At 37.5% G+C, this 25729-nt stretch overlaps 1 protein-coding gene across 1 annotated transcript in view; it reads right to left on the minus strand.

Moving 5' to 3' along the window:
• The window catches only part of LOC150086853 (dnaJ homolog subfamily C member 2), a 451294-nt gene that overhangs the window by 102734 nt on the left and 322831 nt on the right, over positions 1 to 25729 (minus strand). The window lies entirely within an intron of this gene.

Consider the following 25729-nt stretch of genomic DNA (forward strand, 5'->3'; position numbering starts at 1 on the left):
CTATATGAATTATTGTAAGTTGTGGAGCTGACTCTGATAAGCTTGGTAAATATCTGAATTTTCATCTTATCACAAGACCCGAGTTTACTGTGAAATGGCTACTCCAAAAGACTTTTTTTTAGTATGCCTTACCCTTCCGCAGCTGTCAACTAACTTTTGGCAGGCATCTGTGAAGGTCTGGGAATAACATTTAAAGGTGTGTGGGGGGGGGGGGAATGCTTTATTCAAGCCAGAAGAAAAGCATGTGTACAGAATTCCTACACACATGAAGATAACTTGCCCAGAGTTATTAGCTTGCTTTGACTGCTTATATTAGAAGTTTTTAATTCAAAAGTTCTTTGCCCTACTGTTTAATTTCAGAGCATCATATGGGATATGAACTGAATTTGTACGAGTCAGTGCCATGCGGTGACTACTTACATCAATTTTCAATTTGGAAACTGAAAAATTATAGCTTTCTCAGCACTTCTAACCTCTTTAAATTGACTTGTCAGATGTTTCTGCTGCCAGTCTAATTAAACATTTACCAAAGACAGCCAACGTGCATCAAAACATTTTTCTGTTTCAGTGGCTATATTAATTGAAACTGTTTCAATCTGTTGTTCTTTTTTTTTTTTTGCACTTCTTTCTTGATGGTAATAGGTGAAAACCCTCTCGTTCAGCAAACAAGATAATTGTTTGCTGAAGACTGATGATAGTCATCTATCATCAGTCTTCTCTTTTAACACCCATAATCTAGTTTTTAGGCTTACCATAACAGGGGCATTATCAACACTAACAGCCAGGCAGTTTTCTAGATAAATCCTACATGCTTTCAGGCTGGTCAGAAGAAAAAGCCACCAATAGTTTTAAGTTTAAAAAGCCCACCTTAGCTTTAAGTTTCTTAAAATTAACTAGGTTGTCAGACAGCACAGTTACCAATACTGCACCCTGTAGTGTCATTGCCCAATACTAGCACTGCAGGCAAGCTACTTTCGATCTGTCTTTTTTTTTTTTAAGGAATGGTGACTTCAATTGACAATACCTGTTGTGTGTTTGTTCTTTAATATTTCACTATTGGGATACATATTTCTTATGCCATTTTATACTATGGAAAGCCTAAAAACTATAATATGGTTATTAAAAGAGAAGACAGAGCACCTGGTGATTGCCAAGAAATTGTGTTCCATGTCAAAAAGAAAGCTGAGAATTTCCCGCAGAATTTAAAGAAACAAGAAAAAATCAGCTTGACTACCCTGCAGCAAATCAGGATATGAAATTTTGGTAATGCCTTTTTTTTTTTTTTTCCCCCTTTCTTTTTTTTTTTTTTTTCCCTTTCTTTTTTTTTTTCAGTACTGTTAAAAAAGTTTATAAATCGATCACCCATTACACTCTGCAGCTTCACACAAGTCTTAAGCTTTTTCTGACTTACCCCCATATATATAGTGAGCATTATCTCATTCATAACTTCATCCACCTTTTTAGTAAACAATACAAAAGGCAGCTTCCAAAAGCTAAAATACATTAATTTAGTCCACAATAACAAATAATCCTATTTTGAAGTCATCTCCCTCTATACCACCAATGTAAATATCAATTTCACCATGCAGAGATTGTTGGAATTACAATGAAAATGCCTAAACATTAGGAAAATGAAAAAAAAAAAAAAAAAAAATTAACCCCACAAGATACTGCCACGTGAACTTCATTTATCCTTTAGTTAAGTATGCTTTAAGAATGGCAACACCACTTATAACCAAATTTTTAGGTTACCAATTGGATTGGGTGTGTCAGCCCTGACTTCTGATATCTACTTTATCACAGTCAAAAACAGTATATTAACTCCTACTTCAGCTCTCAGGTTAAACTGCTGACAAAATTTATCAACGATATCCTTCATTTTTAGGAACTGGCTGGATGTGAGGAAATTTACACGCAGAAAATAAAAACACTAGAAGAATTAGAAAGTGTGAAAAGGCAGCAAGAAAGAATCATAGAATTCTTAAAGACAGCATAGTTGTCAAAAGAAAGTTGATCCAAAACTCTGTGAAAGAATCTTTTAATCAATGTTTCAGAGAATAACAGTAACTGATATTACATGGAGAATGAAAATGAACAAACAAACTGGAAGAAACTTGATAACTCAAGATGTCCTCGACGTGATTCAGCAGTGCCAATTTCAAGTGTGACATATGCTCAATCTCCCTAATAAGAGAAATATCAAGGAATCTTCTTGAGGTGTTTGTTGCAGTGCTAACCATTAATTAAAACATTTACAAAGGTTTAGCTTATGTAACCATTATATAAATGTACAAGTTAAGCTCATTATTGTTATGTTGATCTCAAAATCTTGTATAAATACAAAAAGATTTATTTTTGTATGTTGTAAAATTAATTTTTTTATATAAAAGATGGGATGAATTTGTTACGAGTGTATTTCGATGTGAACACTGAAGCTTTATTTAGTATAAGAGTCATTTTATAAGTTTAAATAATTGTTTTAAGAAGAAAACTGAATATCAAGCGAATAAAACATTAAGAAATTTTTTGCGAACATGAACTGTTAACTGTTAAATCTGAACTGCTGTTTATGAAATGTTTACATTTGTAGTTTGCCTCTCATAGACAGGAGAGTACTAAAAAGGGTTTAGGGTTGAAAGCCTCAGACTAAGGGAAATTTACTAGATGAACAAGTTAGTGCAGCATCATTTTAGTTTGTAGTAAACTACCGAAGTAGGAGAAATGGCAGTGTTTTTGTTACTAGTAATACAGGCTGGCCTCGATTAATTCATGCCATGAGTGCATCGCACAAAACAGAAATGCATTAATCGAATATAATAATCAATAGGAAAAACTGTAATTGGTCCATGACCTTCAGGAATGTCCATAAAGAATTTAAAAAATATCATTTAAATAGTAGTAAACCACAGAAGTAGGAGAAATTGGCACCGTTTTTGTTACTAGTAATACATGCTGGCCTCGATTAATTCGTCCTGCGAGCGCATCGCACAAAACGGAATTGCATTAATCGAATATAATCATCAATAGGAAAAATTATAATTGATCCGTGACCTTCAGGAATGTCATAAAGAATTTTAAAAATATCATTTAAATAACTTTTTAACTGTATACAATATAAAAGATAATGAAAATAATTATAGAATTAAATGTTTATTGCATAAAATACACAATGAAGAAATTATCTGTTACAGAATATTTTAACAGAGTAGTTTGAACAGTGTTGGCTTTCTTTTTTTCATCAATCAATTTCCGATAACCGAATAATCTTCTCTAGGCCCTGGTGAAATAAATATCACAGAGAACCTCAAACCTTTTGTTTGAGGTTCTCTGTGAAATAGTCAAGGAAATAGTCACTGGGGGCTAGATCTGAACTGTAAAGTGGATGGGTAAGTTCTGTAAAGTCAGTCTCTCGAAGCAGCCATATTCTTGGCAGCTGGAGGTTGTGAAAGAAATTTTTTGGGTGGGGCAGAACTCTTGTGCTTCCATTGCATTGATTCTTGATTGGTCTCAGAATTGCAGTGATGAATCCATGTTTCATCAACTGTAACAATTCTGGAGAAAAGTTTCAGGATCCCTTCCATAAAGCTCTAAATTCTTTGAAGTTAGAGCTTTATGGAAGGGTTCCTGAAACTTACTCCATACTTTGAATTGCTTCTGCACAGGGGTCAGAAATCTGGGAATTCATCTTGCACTGACCTTACTCATACCCAAATGTTCATGGAGGATGATTATAACGGTTCCTTCATATATGTCACATTCCCTAGAGATTTGGGACGCCTTTAAAGTCTGTCATTCAGCACAAGAGTTTCCACAGCTGGCATTTTTGGAGTGGTTGCTGTCACTGGCCTTCCTGGACATGGATCATATTTGACAGATTCTCTACCCCACTTGACCAGAATTTCAAGAATTTAGACCAGAATTTCAACTGGTACTCTGAAGATGCACTATTACCAAACACCCTTTCATGAATGGCCTTTGGCCCATTTCCTTTTTTGGTGAGAAACTTGATGACTGAACGATGCTCCAATTTCAGCCTGAATAAAATCCATAATTTTATACAGGTGGCTTTTATATAGCAGCACAACTTAAAAACATAGTGAGATTAAAACTAGCATGATTCATATTGAGATATAAGGAACATGATAAATCATGAATCATCAAAATGTAACTACAGGAAGTACCTTAGGTAGATAACTTATTGAACGATCCTTGTACATCAGTAATAAATTCAGTTTCTTCTCAAGGTGCTAAAGCATGCAATAATATAAGCTATCAGGCCCTGGTGCACTGTTTGCTAATTTGTTTGGGGAGCTCTCTAGCTCAAAAATTGTAAAAAGTCAGTTGTATGGAAGGTGGCACCATTGTATTGAAGTTCAGCCTATACTGTTTTGTATTGGCTTTTTCTTGTTTAAAGGCTGACTCATAGCTCATGTAGCTGAGATCTCAGCAAAAGATTCTGCCAGGGCATTTGTGATTTCCACTGTAGAAGAAAAGTCTCTACCATTCCATCTTTGAATAGGCATTGATACTACGAGGGATTTACTATTCAGTTTTTTTTTTTTTTTTTGTTCTAGATTATTCTACTGTCTGTATTCTCTGTAAGAGTGAAAGCAGATAGGATTCACAAGTCATTTTTTCACTTTTTTCCATACCTGGCATGCTTTAGCTTTAAGTTTCTTAAAATTATGTATAGGTTGTCAGACAACAGTTGCGGAACAGATTCCCACTTTTATTCTGCTCTTTTTTTTTAGCATCAAGACCAGCATCACTCCACCAGATATTAGCACTGTGTGTGTGTGAGGACCAACTGAGGTTTGGGTACTACACAGGTTGCAGCCGTTATTGTATGTGTTAACATAATTAGTAACGTCATAAATAGGCTAGCTTCTGGTGACTTGGTCATCAAAGGAAATAGCAGTGGTGAACATGTTCCAATCTACCTTGGAGAATTTCCATTTTATGCAACTGTCTGTGTGAAAGGTTCTATTTGTTTGCAATTTGCAAACAAATAGAAAAGTGAATATAAGTGAATATATTCACTTTTCCCGTGGCAAAGTGAATATAAGTGTCAGCACCAGTGTTTAATAAAATTGATGTTTTGCTTGTTGAGGATTGTTTCAATGAGTTTTCCTTGAGTACCCATTGGGGAAAATCCCTATATAGGATGGTGCCCACTGAAATCACCCAGTAGGCAGAAAGGAGATGGAAACTGCATAATAAGATCCTCCAGCTCTTTCAAAGTGCATTCTTTGTTTCAGAAAAGATATATATAAACTATGGTTAACATAAAACTCAAAGCAACATGTACCACTATAGCCACTAACATGCCTGCAGTGGGATGTGTTTAGTATGAACCTTGTTATTGACAGGAATGGCTATGATCCCTCCCTTGTTGAGTTAGTGATTTTTCTATCTTGCTGATAGACAGTATAGTTTTTAATCACTAGAGGTACCTGTGGGGTTAGATTAGTTTCTTGTAGACAGTTGCTTACTGGACAGCAATGTTTCATTAGATCATAAATGTTGCTGTGTTTATTTCTGGGAGTGGATGTATACAGCCACTCCCAGACTTACGTAAAGGTTGCGTTCTGTGGAACTCTACGTAAGTTGGATTTTATGTAAGTTAAAATTTCCCCCATGCTTGTGCAGCACTCACAACTGTGCTCGCTGAATTGATTGAATCAAAAAAAAAAAAAAAAAAAAAAAGAAAGAAAGAAATGTTCAACAAATATGTAAATAGAATTATTTATTGTATTTATTGAATTTTTTTATCTCACGTGCAGGAAAAATTACAAAAGTGCACAATTTAAAAAATTTTTAAATTATAAAATTACAAAAGAAGAGAGGAGACGGGCATAACATCAGTAACTTTTACCTCTCAAGCATCGTGACAAGTATGCTGTTGCAGAGGTAGAGGGTTATAGAGATTTTAAAGGGGTCGGCAACTCAACCTTACGAAAGAACACATTAATGGATGACGGGATGATGGCTTTTTTTCTTTTCATCATAGATTTCTTTGTACCAAGCAAGCAGATCATTCACCCCTCTGTTAACTTTTAAGAATCGTTCGCTGTCAGGCTCCATCTTCTCAAACCTAGCCATTGCCATCTCTCTGGTGATGAAGTGTCTCGGCTCTTCATTTGGTTCATCCTGAGCTTCGTCAGCATTTTTTTCTTTCACTATATCGCTGCCTGCAAGTCAATAAGTTCTTCATTAAATAATTCCTTCTCTTCTTCCTCTATTAACTCCTCCACATCTTTGGCATCAACCCCCAACTGAAGCAGCTATGCAACCTTTTCATATGATTCATCTTTTTCAAATCCTTCGAGGCCTTTTACGTGCTGTGGGCATATTTATTGAATTTTTTATCTCATGTGCAGGAAAAATTACAAAAGTGTGCAATTTAAAAAATTTCAAAATTGTAAATGTGCCATTTAAACACCTTTTAGTAATTTCCACCCAGGCCTTATTATTATTATTATTATTAGCCATATGGTGCAAGGAAGCCTAGGGCTTATGCTGCACCTGCCAAAAAAAAAAAAAAAAAAATCCCGAGTTACCCTGAGAGAGAGAGAGCTTGATTTTGATTTGATTTAGATTTTATTGTCGCATTAGCATCTAAGGCTATAATGCGCCAAAACCAGGTAATATATAAAAATTTATTCTCTCAGTGACCTAAGTAGTTAGGCCACCATGTCCAGATATATAATAAAAGACATAACAATAACGTAAAAATTTTAAATACGAGTAAAAACCTTTATTGATTTAAAAAAGCTAAAAACAGCAGACACATTGTCATTGTCAGATAAAATCTGACTGAGTGTATAAGGCTCAGTCAGATGGTTAAAGCGGTAAAACGGATATTGCTAAAATCTGGACAGTCAATTAAAAGGTGTCTAATCGTTAAAATTGTGCCACAGGACACACACATAGGAGGGTCATCAGCCCTCAGCAAAAACGAATGAGTTAAATGACTGTGCCCTATGCGGGTCCGGGCAAGAACAACTTCCTCCTTACGATTCCTGAGCAGACCAGACTGCCACGGTTCAATTACAGGCTTTATACGATATAATTTATTCGCAGTCTGTCTATTCTACGAATCCTGCCATTGGGAATATATCTTTTGGTGTATTATTTGCCCGTAGTCTGTATAGGGGACTGACAGGCAGCGGTTATTATTGGGAATTGCTGATTTGGCTGCGGCGTCAGCCAAATCATTTCCCCTAATCCCAATGTGGCTGGGAATCCAACAGAAGCGGATATCATATTCACGTCCGAGGAGGAAGTGAATCTTCTGCTGAATACTAGACAGAACTGGATGTGGATTATATCTCACAGATATTAAAGCCTGTAACACGCTGAGAGAATCGGAATAATATAAAATGAACCGTTGGTATTGGCATTCACTAATGTGATCCGAAACTCTATAGCATGCAGCTCTGCAGTAAATATACTGCATTCAGAGGGAATCTGCTCCGATGTAGTGCTGTCTGTAAAGACAGCAGCAGATCCCACATATGATTCCGACTATGAACCATCTGTGTAAACTGGCGCGAAGTCAGAATGTTCAGCTCGGTGTGCTGAATAAAGCTGCAGGTAGACAGACGATGGAGTGTCCGACTTTCCCCAATTTCTAAGGGACAAGTCACATGTTGGAACACGAGCATGCCAGGGTGGAAGGGGGTTGCTTTGGTGTTTGGGCAACCTTGTCTACCTTAATATTAAGTTCTTTGAGTAGCTCTTGGAGACGAATACCAAAAGGACGATTGGCAGTCTTACGGGTGTTGTACAAATTTTCCCAATCGTGGCACTGCTTACGTCGAAGTGATAGCGGTGGTTTGCTTCGACGTATAAGCTCTGGACGGGAGATGTTCGAAATGCTTCAATAGCAATACGGAGAGCCTGATGATGGACAGGATCCAGACATCGAAGTACACTGTCTCTGGCCGAATTGTATACCAGGGACCCGTAATCTAGTCTGGATCGTACAAGTGCACGATAGATGCGTAGTAGGGTGCATCGATCCACACCCCAAGATGTTGAGGAAAGAGAGCGCAGAATATTTAGCCCTCTTGTGCACTTTGTGCGGAGTTGACGGATGTGATCCAGAAAGGTCAGCTTTTTATCGAATACGAGACACAAGAATTTTGTGTCTGCTGCTACTGGAATTGCATTTTGTCCGAGCTTTAATTCAGGTTCAGGATGAAGATTACGCTTACGACAAAAGTGTACGCAAACGGTCTTCTCCGGCGAGAACCTGAAGCCATTAGCAAGTGCCCAGGAATTCAGATTATCAATGGCTTTCTGCAGTTGTCTTTCAATAACCCTCATGTTGCATGACTGACAAAATATGCTAAAGTCATCAACATAGAGGGCACTGTTTACAGTTGGAGGAAGTTGTTCTGTGATGGAATTTACTTTGATGGCAAAAAGCGTGACACTTAATACTGATCCTTGTGGTACTCCCTCATCTTGACTGAAGGAACGAGAGAGTGAGGATCCCACACGAACTTGGAAAGATCGATTGGCTAAAAAGTTTTTAATAAAAATGGGGAGTTGCCCCCTAAGGCCAAGGCTATGCAGATCTTTTAAGATGCCAAATCTCCAAGTTGTGTCATACGCTTTCTCCATATCAAAGAACACCGACACCAAGTGTTCGCGTTTTAGGAAAGCATCCCGGATGGATGTTTCCAGTCTATAAGATGGTCCAAAGTGGACCGGTTCCTTCGGAAGCCGCACTGGATTTTGGAGAGAAGGTCGTTTGATTCTAAGTACCATATTAAACGGGAATTAACCATTCTCTCCAGGATTTTGCACAGACAGCTAGGCAGAGCAATAGGACGATAATTGGTGGTGACTTTTGGATCCTTTCCTGGCTTAGGAAAGGCAAGAATGATTGCCTTTCGCCAGGAGTCCGGAAACTGACCTTCAGTAAAGATTCTGTTATACAGAAGGAGCAGACAATCCATAGATTTTGATGAAAGATGCTTAATCATTTCATAATGGATGCCATCTGGTCCAACGGCACTTGCTTTGGAAAGAGCGAGGGCTCTTTTCAGTTACAGAATAGTGAAATCCCCGTTGTAGGGATAAATGCTCTTAGATTTAAAGTTAAGTGCCTGTTTTTCGATTTTATATTTCAGGACCAGGAATCCTGGGGAATACGAAGATGTTGCAGAGATGTTAGAGAATGTTTCCCCAAGAGAATTGGCTATTGCAGTTGGATCTGCAATAGCGCATCCATTATAATCTAGGATTGCAGAAGGGTGGGATGTATATTTTCCCTTCATTTTCCGGATTTTATCCTAGACTACCTTAGAATTGGTAGCCTGGTTAATAGATGAGGTAAAACGGATCCATGATTCCTTTTGACTCTGACGACAGATATATCGTGCTTTGGCTCGTGCACGTTTAAAGGCTATAAGGTTGGTCGTGGTAGGATATCGGCGGAATACCCCACACGCTTTGTTTTGAGCCTTTTTTGCTGCTGTGCATTGTGAATTCCACCAAGGTTTGGGAAATGGTGGAAACCGGGCAGATGTTTTTGGAACAGCATTCGCAGCTGCTTGGACAATATATTCTGTGATGTACTTAACTGCATCATTGATAGGCTCTTGACTGACCGTGCTAAGATCAAAATTTGCCTGATGTTGGAAGGCAGTCCAGTCAGCCTGATCAATCTTCCACCGTGGTAACCTGAAGGAAAGACATGGTCTCCCACTTTATAACGAGGTTATCACAGGGAAGTGATCACTTCCGTATGGATTCTCCTCCACTTCCCAAGTGAGTGAAGGGAGTAGAGAAGGGGAGCAGATAGAGAGATCAATGGCAGAAAAAGTACGGGTAGGCATGTGGAAGAAGGTGTTTGTTCCAGTATTTAGAAGGGAAAGGTCATTGTCATTGAGCATACGCTCTATGACTCGTCCCATTTCGTTGATGTTAGCACTACCCCACAGGGTGCTATGTCCGTTAAAATCCCCGAGAAGTAAGAAAGGGGGAGGCAGCTGCGTTAGAAGATCATCAAGGTCTGCCTGGGAGATGTCAGTCCCAGGTGGCAAATAAATGGAGCACACAGTTAATAAAAATCCCACTGAAAGGCGAATTGCAACAGCCTCTATGCTGGTTGTAATTAGCAAGGGCTGCACTGGGGTCTGGTTACCCATAAGAATAGCCACTCCCCCATGTACAGAGTCATCCGCAATTCTATCCTTTCGAAAAACTGTGATGTTGTGCATGGTGGGATCATCATTTGCCTTTAGATATGTCTCCCAAGCAAAAGCAAACGGGCTCGTGCTTTTGCAGGAGGGCCTTGATGTCATCAATATTTCGCCGGAATCCACGACAATTCCATTGTAGGAATTTAGCCATTATTTTGGCTTGGTGGGTCCATCAGGCGGCTTCCGAGGTGCTGAGGGCTTACTTTTATCAGTCTTGGATTTATCTTTTTTGGGGAAGAATGGACGCTGTCCCGTGTCCATTTCCTCCTCCGCAAAGAGTTCCAAGACTGAATCTTTGGGTACCTCCTTCTGCTCGACATCCATCTTTTCTTGGGTACTAGGGGGGGGGGACTTCCCCTTTCTTATTCTTTTCTTTCATAATTACCTTTGTTACTTGTGGAGCATTAGGAGGTACCGATATAGGAGTGGTAGCTGATTGGTCCTTTTGTGCAGGTTTTTGAGAACTTAAGAGATACCGCGCGATGGGAGTGAAAGACTCCTTTGGAGGAATGGTCATGTCCGTCTGAGTTCCGACGGAACATCTCCCTGCTACCTTCTGGGCGTAGGTAGGTTTGTTGATATTCAGGGGTTTGACCGATTTCCTTGCCTCCTGGTATGATATATTTAGCTCTGCCTTCAGCCGTTGAATTTCTTTTTCTTCTTTCCACCTCTGGCATGCTCGTAAATAGGCCGGGTGTTCGCCTTCACAGTTAATACAGGTGGGTTTTGCGGCCGAACATGCTGTTGTTTCGTGGTCCTTTGCACCGCATCGAGCGCATGCAAGGACTCCACGGCAGGCCATTTGAGAATGTCCATACTTCTGGCATTTAAAACACCGTAAAGGGTTCGGAACGTATGGACGCACTGAACAGTTGATGTATCCAGCTTTAATCTCATCAGGAGGTTTAGGAGAGTTAAAAGTCAGGATAACGCTCCTGGTTTTAACAATTTTTCCATCCCTTCGCGCAGTAATTCTCTTGACGGCAATAACTCCCTGGGGTTTTAATTCGGAGCAGATTTCCTCCTCGGTTACGTCGAGAAGGTCCCACTCCGAAATGATACCTCTCGATGAATTGAGTGTTCTGTGTGGTGTCACTGTTATAGATATTCCTCCGATTGATGTTGTTTGGAGTAGATGTTCAGACTGCCTGTCATTTTTAGTTTCAATTAAGAGGTCTCCAGAACGGAGCCTCTTAACTGATTTGGGAGAACCTGCTAACACATCTAACCCTTTTTGAATAAAAAAGGATGACATTTTACCAATCGGTTTTTCACCGGTGGAGTGTATAATTAGGAACCTTGGAACAGGCCCTGATGGTACTTCAGTTCGCTGCCTCTTTGTACTAATAATACTATCTGTGTCTTCGTCTATGTTTGCAGATAGGGACCGGGTTGGGGCCCCTGAAGAAATATGTTTATCAGGATTCATATAGTTTTTAAATTGTTCAGTGCCCGGGCTCCCCACCCACTACGGAGCCCAAAGGGACGCCCACTACCCAGCATGCAATAAATGCGCTCGGGAGTGGAACGCCAGGGCTACCCAAACACTATACCCGCACCGCCGCCAGCCTGAATCCTGTTCCTCGGACCATGAGGGTAGGGGCGTGGCATTGACACGGTTGACCCTCGCAGGCGAGCCTACTAGCCGATTGATCCTAGCCGGGCCTTCCAGGACCACCTGTCTTGTCGAAGCAGGGGCCAAAGTGGTGTATTGAAGCTGGGCCCCTCAACCACCAGGATCCCCCTTTCCGAATTTCTACGGGTCGCAGCGCACGGCAAACACGCCGGATTCCATTGATGTAAGCCTGGAACCTGGGCTGTGGGCGTTGGATCCCAGTGATGCTAGTCTGGAAGTCCATCAGCGTCACTGGGAGGTCCCCTCACCACGTACAGGTGCCCACGTCGAGGGGAGAGAGAGAGAGAGAGAAAAAAGTAGAAAGGAATCACCAAGAAAGAGAAGAATGATGATATCCAGCTCAGGACCCTGGGTTTGCCAAGCCCATACTCACCAGATGTAAGCCCCTGGGGTTTATTAATGTTTAAGATGGTGTGGTAAATATTGTAAGATTTCCAAAAGTCTCTTAATGTAAAATTTTTCTCACCGTCTCTGCAGACAATGCCTGAGCAAATGTAGTGTGTAAATAGTACGCTTTTAAATTCTAAATAAAACCCTGATCCATAGGTTGGATGAGTGAAGTCGTATTTGGTGGTAGAAATATGATTCTCATATTCGAATTAAAATCATTTAGATGTGTAGGATGTCCAGGAGCATTATCTAATAGAAACAAAATCTTGAAAGGAACTTCATTGTCTTTACAATATTTTTCAACCTCGGAAATGAAGCAGTATTTAAACCAATCCTCAAAGAGATATATTGTCATCCATGCTCTATAGTTCGATCAGAAATGCATGGGTAGGACAGCTTTATTGATGCCCTTAAATGTAAAAGGATTTCCAGCATGGCACACAAGCAGTGGTTTTAATCTGTAATCTCCCTCTGCATTAGCCCTAAGCAAGAGTGTGGCCCTATCTTTTGAAGCCTTGAAATTGGCATTGTCTTTTCCTCTTTGGCAATGTATGTTCGATCCGGCATTTCTTTTCTAGTACAGAGCAGTCTCTACAATGTTAAAAATTTGCTGCAATGACTAGCCGCCTTCATCAATAATTTTTTCCAACACATCACAAAATTTCTCTGCAGCTGCAGACTTCATCGCATACTTTAACTTTGTGGAAACCAGTGCGATGCTTGAACCTATTAAACCACCTGTTGCCTGCCACGAACTTGGCTTGGGGGTTCGCTGTACTTATCCGTAATATCTTCATAAATACTTCTTGCTTTTGCTTGAATAACCATTGGACTCAGGGGCACTTGCTTCTGAATCTGATTTTCCATCCATATTATTAATAGTTGTTCCATCTTTGTGTAGCACCTGAATGCTGTTTTGTAATCACTGTTGATCTTAAGTGCGTTGATCCTTTGATATGTTCTTTTATATGCGCACTGTCCTTTGAAATAGTATTCACTGTTGAAGCAGCGAGACCTAATTCCCTTGCAATAGATGACAAACTTTGTCCTGCTTCGTATTTCTTAATCATTTTCATCTACCACTTGCACTTTCCGTTGGTCGCTTTCCCTTCATCATTGTAATACGTAAATAGGAATGAAGAGAAGTATCTGACAATTTGTTTTTTTATATGATTGAAGTTTTCAGTAAAGGGGAACACATTTCACCATAATAATGTAAAAACCCACAAAACTGCAGATATCGGTATTATCGCAAATGCAATAAGATCAAGTTTACTACCCATTTATAATTAGATGTACTAACGTAGAGAAAAGCCCAATAAACTGGAAAGTACATGTTTTTATTGTTTTATGGTCGTGTCTTCCAGAAATGTACTTTAGAAAAATATCACAAAGGCATTCAAAATTTATTCTAATAACGGGAACATATGATAACGATGAAATGAAGTGCAATTTCCATTATAAATATGACCTTTTAGAGAGAGAAATAGCTTAGTAATAAAGCAAAATTATCAACTTCCAAGGACTTTGAACGAATTATAGAGGGAAAAAAAAAAAAAAAAATTGTATTATTGGGTTCACATTACGACATTTTCACAATACCTCCATTTATCCCTACAGATGGAAAATACGTTTCCATCTTTTTCAAAATATGTTTCCATATATTTTTTTTTTTCAGTTTGCACTGGCCAGCAAAAACTAAGTTGAGTGTTACGTAAGTCAGGGAGTTCCTGTAATGTTCTGCATTATTTATTTTTACTGATTGTGTATGGCTCTGTTTTTTTTTTTTTTTGTATCCGGCCTGTTTTTAATGATATAGTTTCAGCTCTTATTTCAGAAGGATGTGGTGTGTTAAGCATCTTCAGCATGTAGACCTAAGATTGGCTCATCCTGAAGGGTATTAGCATTGATTTACATATTTGCTGAGCATGGTTCATCTGTCTTAGTTGAGGGCTGATGCTTTCAATTTTACAGCATATGAGAAGCAGTTGATGAAACTGTTGGAAGAGTGTTGCTAGCACAATTCACTTTATATTGTTCAGTAAGTGTCTACTAAAGATATGACAAACTTTGTCCTGCTTTGTACTTCTTAATCATTTTCATCTTCATTTCTAAATCAATGTTGTTTCGTTTCTTGGCACTACCACCACTTGCACTTTCCGTTGGATTGAGCCCGATGAGCAATTGACATGGATGGGGATACAGTGACAGCCATTTGTGTTGCTATAGACTGGTATATCTGGGTTGCCAAAGCAACCCAGAAATACCAGTCTATAACCAACCCAGAAATTCCTAGCTTCCTGATAGGTAACCTTTTGTTAAACCTTCTATTTTTTGAATATTTTTTCTTACTTTGAAGAGTTCACAGGTTTTTTGAAAGGCTGAATGCTGGCTTTTATAATTTTGGCATTTTAGCATTTCTGCAGTGCAGTCTGTGTCTCCTTGACATGCCATTTGAAAGTGTCCAAATTTTTGACATTTCTAGCGTATGATTAGATTGAGCATATAGGGACATATGTGGCAATTATCCAGCTCTGACACATGATGGTAAGGTTGGAGTACGAAATGTAAAATAATGTTTCTAGTAGGAATAAGCTCACCATCATTTTTAATCATTTTTTGTTTTTCTTGAATGACTTTTTGATCTTTTAATTCTTGAATTAACTCCTCTCAAGTGACATTCATCAGTTTTTTTTTTTTTGTTAGTTGTTGGTGCATCGGCTTCTGTGGTCATAATGCACCTCCCAAAGTTTTTGCATTTTACTCTGATTCAAGCCCGAGTCAGGATTCGAACCCGCGGCCTTTGGGTTGCCAGGCAGGTACTTTACCCACCTAGCTAGACCGGTCGGCATTCATCAGCTCTACCTCTACAATTTTCCCTTTGGAACTATTTAATGTAGCATGAGGTGTAACCTTTACAGGTATTCCATAAAAAGTTAGTATTTTCAACACAGTCTGAGAATGCCAATGGTTAGTTGTTTCAATGAGTTAATGTCCAGATTTGAGGCTTTTCATATATATATATATAATATTAAGGATAATATAAAGAACCATTGGAATAAGTAAATCAATCCAATAATAATACCATCAGGGATCTAAGAAAACACAAAAAAAAAAAAAAAATATATATATATATATATATATATATATATATATTATCGCTTTTTACCGACAATCTAGATGACTTCAACTGGGGCCAACCACCCAGAATGAAGGCAAAAAACGACAAGAAGTTCTCTGTTTCTGTGATGATCAATATATGCTAAGTAATTTAAATCTAACCAAATATAAACCAGTATAGGCCAGATGTAAATCGAATATAAATAAATCGAAAGATAATAAAAGTTTAAAAAAAATTTAGAAATATTAGAATCAAAGGTAAGAAATATAAGTAAAATATAAATGTAAGCATATATTAATCATTGTTGACCCGACAGAGAACGTAATTTAATGATTACAATAAGATTAAATATATAATACATACTACATATTGACCGTATCTAGGACATAATGTAATAGTCGTCAAAATAATATGTGGTGCCCCCTATGTGATGGATACGGTAAAAATAAATAATTAAATTAACACATAGAGAAACATGCAGATAGTAATAAGAAAAACTAAAGGAGTAGGAATAATAGAACCTGAACTCCATAAAGGCGAAAAATAGTGGTATAGATAAGAAATAGTTTCTCCTACGTCCTCGGATTGCCCTAATAATTTCAAAGAAATAAAAGGACAGTTTAAAGACATTACAAGATATAAGTTGTGGCTCGGGTATGCTCGGGATCGCAAACCCGTTCCTATAGTAGGACCCGGAGCTGAATTTGCATGTTATCTCAGCGTGAACTTAAGTAAATTTAAATGAATTTATATTATCCTTAATATTATAGACATTATGGGTGTATTGCATGATTTCTTGCAACTGCATTGACTCGTAAATATTATTTACATATTAGTTACAGTTATTGTCGTTTTAACTTTCTTTCTTTATTTTTTATCAATAATTATAAATATATATATGCGAAATGTTTGAAGTTTTAATTTTCATTTTTTGGTTTATATTTATTCATACCTTTCAAACTATAAATATATATATACAGGGTGTCTCAAAAATACACGGCATAACTTCAGGAATGAGTTCCTCACGTGTAGACAATAAAAATATTTTATATCAACATAGTTCCGAAATTGTTGGTTCCCGAGTTATTAACCGGAATGTCCTATCCCCCACAGGTGATTTCCTTCATCACAAGGTGCTCACAGAATCTGGTGGTTTTCCATTCCGACCATGTACTCAAATTAGGAGCAAGTGGATATGCACTTTATGTATGGTTTGGTGGATGGCAATGCTCTGGAGGCTCGTTGTTTGTACCACGAAAGGTTCCCAGAACGAAGATGTCCAGACAGGAAAACATTTGAAGGTATCCATCGCCGCCTTTGTGAACATGGGACCTTTACATCTCATGCTGCCGACAGAGGACGACCAAGATCTACGACTCCTGAAATACAGCAGGAGATTTTGTATGTTGTGCATGCCACTCCTGGAATCAGCACACGCAGAATGGCAATGCAACTGGCTGTTACCACATCAGCTACCGGAGTTGATGTTTTCACATCGACTCTGGTAGCTGATGTGGAAACTCTTTGCAATTGAATTGTGGCAGGTTGTGAGACAATACAAAACATGCCAAGAATTTGGAATCGTCTTCGCGAGTCCATGAGATGTCGATATGAGGCCTGTATTCAGGCAGAAGGTGGACATTTTGAACAATTACTATAAGGTGATGTGAACAGTTAAGTGTCATAGACAGACCTTCAAAACTCGGAAACCAAGCATTTCTGGAACTATGTTGATATAAAATATTTTTATTGTCTACATATGAGGAACTCATTCCTGAAGTTATGTCATATATTTTTGAGACACCCTGTATATATATATATATATATATATATATATATATATATATTAATAGTTATATTAGTGATAAAAGGAAAGAAAGTTAAAAGACAATAACTAATATTTATGGGTTAATGCAGTTGCAAGCAATCATGCAATACACCCATAATGTCTATAGAATATTATTAGAAAAGTAAATCAATCCAATAATAAGAATACCATCAGGGACTTAAGAAAACGCAAAAAAAAAAAAAAAAAAAAAAAAATTATTATTATCGCTTTTTACCGACAATCTAGATGACTTCAACTGGGGCCAACCACCCAGAATGAAGGCAAAAAACTACAAGAAGTTCTCTGTTTCTGTGATGATCAATATATGCTAAGTAATTTAAATCTAAACCAAATATAAACCAGTATAGGCCGAATATAAATCGAATATAAATAAACCGAATGAAGATAATTAATTAAGAAAAAATTTTGAAATATTAGAATCAAAGGTAAGAAATATAAGTAAAATATAAATGTAAGCATATATTAATCATCGTTGACCCGACAGAGAACGTAATTTAATGATTAAAATAAGATTAAATATATAATACATACTACATTTGACCGTATCTAGGACATAATGTAATAGTCGTCAAAATAATAAGTGGTGCCCCCTATGTGTTGGATACGGTAAAAATAAATAAATAATTAAATTAACGCAAAGAGAAACATGCAGATAGTAAGAAGAAAAACTAAAGGAGTAGGAAAAATAGAACCTGAACTCCACAAAGGCGAAAAATAGTGGTATAGATAAGAAATAGTTTCTCCTACGTCCCCGTTCCTATAGTAGGACCCTAAGCTGGGTCCTACTATAGGAACGGGTTTGCGATCCCGGGCATACCCGAGCCACAACTTATATCTTGTAATGCCTTTAAGCTGTCCTACACTCTTTATTTTTATTTCCTATAGTAGGACCCTAAGCTGGGTCCTACTATAGGAACGGGTTTGCGATCCCGGGCATACCCGAGCCACAACTTATATCTTGTAATGCTTTTAAGCTGTCCTACACTCTTTATTTTTATTTCTCCGAAATTATTAGGGCAATCCGAGGACGTAGGAGAAACTATTTCTTATCTATACCACTATTTTTCGCCTTTGTGGAGTTCAGGTTCAATTTTTCCTACTCCTTTAGTTTTTCTTCTTACTATCTGCATGTTTCTCTTTGCGTTAATTTAATTATTTATTTATTTTTACCGTATCCATCACATAGGGGGCACCACTTATTATTTTGACGACTATTACATTATGTCCTAGATACGGTCAAATGTAGTATGTATTATATATTTAATCTTATTTTAATCATTAAATTACGTTCTCTGTCGGGTCAACGATGATTAATATATGCTTACATTTATATTTTACTTATATTTCTTACCTTTGATTCTAATATTTCAAAATTTTTTCTTAATTAATTATCTTCATTCGATTTATTTATATTCGGCCTATACTGGTTTATATTTGGTTTAGATTTAAATTACTTAGCATATATTGATCATCACAGAAACAGAGAACTTCTTGTCGTTTTTTGCCTTCATTCTGGGTGGTTGGCCCCAGTTGAAGTCATCTAGATTGTCGGTAAAAAGCGATAATAATAATTTTTTTTTTTTTTTTTTTTGCGTTTTCTTAAGTCCCTGATGGTATTCTTATTATTGGATTGATTTACTTTTCTAATAATATTCTATATATATATATATATATTTTTTTTTTTTAATGCAAACCCCAAGCATAAGAAGTTATTAGAACCTATAGCACTCAGTGTTGTGCATGGGCTGAAGGATGAGATGAAAGAAGATACTTTTTGACATTAGACTTGAATTTCTATAGATTGTAATTTTCAGGAAATAGATTTGAAAGATGATTATTCCAGAAAACAGAAGATAATGGAATGAATGAGAAGAAGAAGAAGAAAAGTTGGAACAGCAAAAGGATGCCAACTGGTTGAAGCATGTGTTCGGACTGGTTTGGGGGGGGGGGGGAGAGAGAGAGAGAGAGAGAGAGAGAGAGAGAGACCAGGAAATATAGAAGTCAATTCAGAAAAACGGTGCCCATGCATGGAAGTATCTATAGAAATAATTCCATATCTCATAGATTGGGAAAGAGTGGAGGAACATTATTAGATATGGACAATTAACCTAACTGTCTTCTTTTGAATGGAGTCTAGCATGAGAGTTTCTGGGATACTGCCCCAGATGTGGAAACAATATTCAATGGTACTGAGCACTGTTTGGAAGAAAAGTTATGCCGAGAGCAAAGAGAAAATCCAGTTTTTTTTTTTAGATGCAGAGGAAGCAATATTTGTGATATGCTTATGCCAAGATAGATTAGAAGTTAGGGATTAGATTAGAATAACCAACAGAATATGTGATCTTGTCTACAAATCTGAGTGTCATCGAAGATAAGCACATGAGCAAGAGAAGAAGGTCATTACTAAACGAGAGGAAAAGGGTAGGAGAAAGTGTTGAACCTCGGGGAACACCAGCATTAGTGAGAAGTTAGAAGACAGACAGCCAGCTACCAATACCTGCAGTGAGTGGTTAGAGAAAAAACTGGATATCAATTACAAAAAACGATTGACAAGCCATAAGATGGAAGCTCATTTAGAAGACCTTTATACCAAACATGATCAAAAGAATTTGAAATGTCTGGAGCAATTTTTTCAGTTTCATCAATGTTTTCCACTGAATTTATAGATGGGTAACACAAGCCAGTATATTATATCACCAGTGGATCAACATTGATGGAATCCATACTGGCGATCATTGATTAGAGAAAAGTCTGTGGATAGTTTAGGAATTGGAAGTTAATGGATTTCTCCATTACTTCAGAAAGATTAGAAGTGCCTTGGAATGATAATTGGATGCAATGGATTTGCCACCCTTTTTAGAAACTGGTGGGATACGAGCAAATTTCCCAGCATAAGGGAAAACACTGGTGGAATATGAAAATATAAAAATGCAAACAAGTGGAGATACAAATCATCAGGACCTGGAACTTTTTTGGAATCAAGGCTGTTCAAATTTCTTTTGAGATCCCTCTGATTGGACAGCACAGAAGACATTGAATGGAGTATAGTGGAAATGGCACGAGGTGTTTTACCAAGTTTGTCGTGAGTTAGAAGAAAAGTAGGATGCTAGCCAATCAGCTTTATCTTTATCTGAGGTAGCAACAGAACCATCTGGTTTAGACAGAGACAGGAACAGAGATGGCCCAAAGTTGCGGCCAATAGCTTTGGAAAGAGACCAGAATGCTTGACTACAATTTTGACACAAAACAAGTTTTTTTAAATTTTAGCCTGTTCTAAATCTAGTTTCGACTGATTAATAACTGCTTTATGATTGTTGCAGGCTTTGGTGTTGGCAGAAAAATTAAACAGGAGATATGCAACATTCTTATCTTTAACAGTCTTAGCACATTTTTTTTTTGGAAAAACAAAGTTTGGATAAAGGACAAGATTTTAAGGTGTAATGTGGAATAAAGTTTTCATTCCTACAAGAATAATTTGAAACAGAAAATTTGAATCAGTAATCCGACCAAGGAAAATAAGAAAAGAAATTTCGCAGATCATCCCATTTTGAATCCTTGTAATGCCAAACAACATGAGATTAGGAATGGCCATGAGAGAAAGGCTCTATCAGAGAAGAGATTGTCACCAAGTTGTGATCTGAGGTGCCTAGAGGACCACAAACCTTGCCCATGTACTTGGAAGGATTATTTGTGAAAAAAAGGGTTATTTGTGTGTTAAGACTGTTGGCTGTGTGGTTAGGATTGTCTGGTATTCTAGTAGGTAAATGAACAATAATATGCCTCTACTAATGCTAATCTGTGCAAGGTCACTGGTAATTGCAAAAGCCTGAGCATTTTGAGCAGCTGGGTCTGTGTGACCAGAAAACAGAAGCCAACTGGAGTTGGGAACATTAAAAACACCAAGGAAAATTACCTCACTGTTAGGAAAGTTGGACTGGAGAAAGTCAAGTTTCAAAGAGTTCCAAGTGATTAATGGGACACCTTTAAACGTGTCATTCAGCACAAGGGTGAGAATGATAGAGGCATCAGAAGATATTTTGACAGAATGGAGTAGAGAGATTTGAAGCCAGAGAAGATTAAAAAGAGGCGATTCCAAATTACTAAGTCTCCAACAGGTAATATCAGATGGGACATATGAACAAGTACCATCTTTGAAACAAAATGAATCATATAGTGAATAATTAGGACTACTGAGATGAGCAGAGGTTGAATCAAACGATACTTGGGATTCTGTTAGAAAAAATATGTAGTGTTTGGTGACAGACTATAAGTTGAAAGAGACGTCATTCAGATTGGAATTGATACCACATACATTTGTTGTTATTTGGTTTTTAGGAGCATTAGCAACTAAGGCCATATTTCTCTGACATACATTTGTGAAATTAACAAGAAGTGTTTGGGAGGTTTAGATCTTTATGCAGATAAATTTGTTTTATCACTTTGACTGTTTGTGATTTATTTAGTAATAAGAAAAGATGGGGAGGATATAATGTATGAAGTAACGAATTTTTTGATATTGTGTACACATGGAAAGAATATATTTAGCTTCTTGAAATAATGTAACCTCAATAATGCCTCCTATATACACACTACTCAGACACTCTCCAGCCACTATCTGGCAGAGTAGAGACGGCGAGATTATATACTAGCTGATCCAGAAGCCTCTGAGAGAGTTGCTGTCTTGTGTCCAGCCTGCAAACACCATTTTAGAGCTGTCAAAATGTAAGGCACATTGGATCTCACCATGATGTTCATCATAACCTCAAAAGATATCAATCATACTGCATGATGAATGAAGAGATGGGGGGTTGCAGAACTTTGCATGCTCTGGAGACTAAACATGAGTTCCATCACATCAAGCCTCCAATAAGCTAAGTGATGGTATTGCACCAAGTTGATGAGAGTCATCTACTGCCTAGAATTTTTCGGTGAACCAGTCAGTTTTATAAACATTTCTGAATTAGAAATGCTGAAAGGGTATTCATAGGTTTGGAAGAAAGGGAGTGTAATATAAGGAATGTTGGATATTCCTGCAGATGCTTTTTTTTTTTTGGTGTTCTTTTGGATTGAGATGAGTCATGGTCTGTTTCATTTGGGTCACAGAAACTACCCTGCACTTGAGCATCTAGGCTCAAGTGCAGGATAGTTGTGATAATCCACAATTGCTCCTTTTAGCCCTGGAGGATAATTCTGTTCCAGACTGCCATCCCCACCACATGGAAGCAGAAGCAGTGCCACCAGAGACCAAGTGGTTGTTGAATTTAGTACAGTCGGTTAGTAATTAATATATATACACTAAGTAAAGAAAGGTGGATTTTCTTTCCTGTGCTACAATGTTTAAAATCCACCTATTTTAAACATTGTAAGCACAGAACCACTTGAAGTAAACAAAATAGAAAATAACACTAGAAAAGAAAACTATACTATTTGGCAGTTGGGGCCATTAACATACAGGAATGAATAAGTAAAGTAAAGAACAAAAGTGTTGACAGCATACTGAAATCTGAGGTATACACTGCTATTTGTTTAATTTATTTTATGCTATGCATTTTCACAGCCCAAAATATGTGTTGCATTTCAAATTTTATTGAATCTAGAAGGAAACAAGTAAAGTACATTACAAAAAGTTGAGTGAATATTATGTTGAGGTATGCAGTGAAGTGGAAAACAATTATTCCCATATAATTTAATATATTATTAGTTAATTAATTAGTAATTACAAATTAATGACAATTCAATTAAAAAAAAAAAAAAAAACACCTGAAATGTAGTAAGTATACTGCACCTTTTAATCTGAGAAGGGTCAGAGTCAGGTTTGTCAGTATCAGAAATTGATGATCTCAGTAGATCAAGTAAAGGAAACAATTCTATGTCTATTTCAGTATCAGCCTTCAGGGTTTTGTTTAATAAGGTTACTGACCAAATCACATGGAAGTAGGAATGGTGCCATCGATGGCCAAGAACTGTGTTAGGCTAGATGGTTATTACACTTAAAAAAAAAGAAAAAAAAAAAGAAAAGCAGAATCAGGAAAAGTTCCTTTGAGTCTGCTTACTTCTTGTGAAAAAGAAGTCTGTCGTACCTTACAGAAGTTTAAATTAAATAATTTTTAAGCTAAAAAGAATAAACCATAGAAAGAAAGATGTTTTAAAGCAGGGGTTCCCAACCAGTGGTTCACGAAAGTGTTCCAGGGGATTTGCACTAAAAATTCTGTAATGGCGTTTACTTAGATTTACATAGGTATATTATTGTAAACTGCAAAATATAACTAATAATAAACAACAAAGTAAACTAAAATTAAAGAATTGCCAACGAAAGAAACCACACCTCCCACAATTCCTTATAATTACTTTACTATCTTACAGTATATCACTTAAATAAATATCTAAAATTATTTCTTGACTAAATGTCTAAGAGTGTGAAAAAGGTTGTTTATGCATGGGTACTGTACTTCCATCATTTCTACTACCCAGTAGTATGCATACATCGTTTGATTACATCTCATATTGTGAATACCTTCACAACGAGTTGCCGAGGTATCGTACTGCTTGGAATACGTAATGCTTCACCAGTGGAGAAATGTCACTTTCGGCGGATACCACCACCCAGACGGCACTGTTTCAAAGCTTGTTGGCTTACTCATTGGTGGGTGGGCAGGTACCCTGTTGTTGCAATAGTGACAACCCAATTATGATGTATAACTCCACAATATGAGAGATGCTTGATGGTGTGCATGGTTTAATCTAAATATATTTCTTGACTGAATTTCTAAAAGTATGTAAAAGGTTGTTTATGCATGGGTAATGTGAGATATAATCCCACCGATGCATGCATAATACCTAGGTAGCAGAAATGATGGAAGTGCATTACCCATGCATAAACAACCTTTTTCATACTCTTACACATTTAGTCAAGAAATAGTTTTAGATTAAACCATACACATCATCAAGCATCTCTCAGTTGTCACTAATGCAACACCAGGGTGCCTGCCCACCCACCGAAGAGGAGCCAATCAGATCCGAAAAGGTTCCGTCTGGGAGGAAACCTTTTCGGTTCTTGTTGAGGCCCTCATTACCATGAATAGGTAACAACAATCTTCCCTAAATGGGGAAGTGCTTCCTATTCAGGGGATTCATGAATGTTTGAATTCAGTGAGCGAGAGGAGTAATTGCTCCTTTCCTCTTCCTCTCCTACTATCACTTTCCTACACCTTTTTTGCCTTCCAAAATCTAATAGGGGCAGTATGTGGATAACAGAGTATCTTATCCCATACCATTCTTCAAATGGTGCGGTCTGGGTGGTAGTATCCACCAAGAATAAGAATAACATTAGTCTTCTCCATAGCTGAAGCATTACTTATTCGAGGAAGTGCAATATCTCGGCAACTCGTTGTGACGGTATTCACAATATGAGATATAATCGAAAGATGTATGCATAATACCCGTGTAGTAGAAATGATGGAAGTGCATTACCCATGCATAAACAACCTTTTTTAAATAAATATGTTTTTCATACAAATTTTTTTTTTTATTCTCAAGGATCATTGTTATGTATGGGTACTTTTTTTTTTTTTTTTTTTAAAACCTGTAGTACTTAGTACCGTGCATAGGTTGAAAAGAGAAAGAAGATACTTGTTGGCATTAGACTTGAACTTCTGAGATTATAATTTTCAGGAAATATGTATAAAGGAAAGTTGTTCCAGAAAACGGCAGTTGAATGAATAAACGAGAAAGATGAAAAGTTGGTTCTGTGAGTTTGAAGTTGGACAGTAAATGGATGTTGGCTGGTGGCAGCATGTGTTCAGCCTGTTTTGAAGGAGAAAGAGAGAGCGGGAATTATAGAAGCCAATTCAGAAGAACAGTGCCCATGGAAGTATCTGTAGAAAAGGCATGAATCAAAAACAGTACGTCTATGAGACAGCGAGTGGAGAGACTCTGTTAGAGATGAGTCATTAATTAACCTAACTGCCCTCTTCTGAATGGAATCTAGAAGCCTGAGAGAGGTTTTGGGGTCACCGCCCCAGATGTGGGAACAATATTTCCGGGTAGGGCGGATTTGCGATTTCTACAGAGTCAACAATTGTTTGGAAGAAAATTAATGTCGAGAGCAAAAGAGAAAACAGTTTTTTGGATGCAGAGGAAGCAATATTTGCAATATGTTTTATCATAGAGATTTTAGAAGTCAGGATAATCCCCAAGATCTTGCCTAGATATCGGAGTGTAAACGAAGATAAGCATAGGAGCAAAGTAATCCGTTTTGCGAGATATAAGATAGGACTGAGTTTTGGAAGGATAGCAATTAAGCTTTTGCTGCCCCACTTGAAATCGGCATTTAAGAATTGGCAGTGGATACTCGAAAAGTTGAAGCTGTTTGAGCAGGGCAAGGTTTCTCAAACTGGATGGTGGAAAGCAATGTGCTATCATTAGCATTCCTCTTGTATATTAATGACCTTCTTCCAATGGAAGAAGGTCATTAATATACAAGAGGAAAAGAGTGGGAGAAAGAACTGAACCTTGGG

Source organism: Mastigoproctus giganteus, chromosome 4 (genome assembly GCF_048544385.1).
Source record: "Mastigoproctus giganteus isolate SK-2022 chromosome 4, ASM4854438v1, whole genome shotgun sequence".
Lineage (NCBI taxonomy): Eukaryota > Metazoa > Arthropoda > Arachnida > Uropygi > Thelyphonidae > Mastigoproctus > Mastigoproctus giganteus.